We start from the raw sequence: 1,309 nt of genomic DNA on the forward strand, positions 1-1,309 counted from the left end.
ACGTTAAGTAATTCAATCACATTCATACACGACGTACTTACTTTTGGTACTGCGGAAAAATAGTATCATGCTGAATTTCTCCCCTTATATGAACATTTTCTGTGCCCTGCGCGTTAATAACTTCCGAGGCATTTTGTGTAAAGAGAGACACGGTTCATCTGACAGCCTGTGTTTCCCCCGTTATAGAAAAAGCTTGTGTTTTTTAGTTTATTATAAGTACAACAGTTTTTTTATGCGCCAGCTGCAGTGTATTCACTTTCTTCATGCTCTTCGTGATTGGGCTTTCTGCAGAAAAAGTTTTAATTGCTTCCGGAAAAAGACAACAGTTCCTTTACTGCGAGGATGAATGATAAGAGCATAATTTTATTATCTTTTCAAACAACATCCTGTTTCGCTGCAACCAGCATCCTGGAGAATGGTTGAGGAGAAGAATTTATCTGCTCCCTCTTCATGCAACGTGATCAAAAATCGTTTTGTTAACTTCCCGTAAAAGTGTTTGATTTTTTCCACAGCGCGATTTTTGGAGATCTCAAATTAGTGCTGTAAAATGTAAATTGCACTTACCCCGCCATGCAAGAATAAATGCATTCGTCAAGCCATACACCTCGCGCCGTCTACACGTATGCAACTTTACGGGTACCGTAATAATTTTGGAGACGGTTTATTTTATTCATTGCTAAAAGTGTCGCGTCCAAGAACACACACGCCCGCAATGGTGATGGCAACCAATTTCGAAACCGGTAATATTTAGGTATGATGCTACCGATTTTAACACCTTTTTGTTATATTGTGTAATAAATGAATAAACTGAATTTATTTATTCCTGTAGCAGGGAAACGGGTAGCGGGTTTCATACACGCCTCGTGCCAGCTTATGATTTATAGAGAGAACAGATAAGTTTCCCTAGCTTTTATCGTCCATCCGCGAAATATCGACTGTTACAGGAAGCAATTCAAACGTTTTATGTAGAAAGCCCAATCACGAAGCATAAAGAAAGTGATGTTACTGTAGCTGGCGGTTAATAAAGCTGTTATAGCCATAATAAACTGACACTTAGTAAAAACAAAAGCCATTTTTATGTAACAGCATTAGCTCCGCAAATAACATAAAGGTTATATGTTCGAGGCTAAATGCGGCAACCATTGGGAACTGTTTGTCCTGGTTTGTCCGAATTGTCAGTCATATAGCAGGGTGGGGGAAGATGGGACACCTTTTAACACATAATATCCAGATATCCTGAGCGTGTTTAAAACAATTAACAACGGTCTATGAGAGTTATGATGACATAGTTTCATATTTCTTTGATGTT

Source organism: Ciona intestinalis, unplaced genomic scaffold (assembly GCF_000224145.3).
Source record: "Ciona intestinalis unplaced genomic scaffold, KH HT001184.1, whole genome shotgun sequence".
Lineage (NCBI taxonomy): Eukaryota > Metazoa > Chordata > Ascidiacea > Phlebobranchia > Cionidae > Ciona > Ciona intestinalis.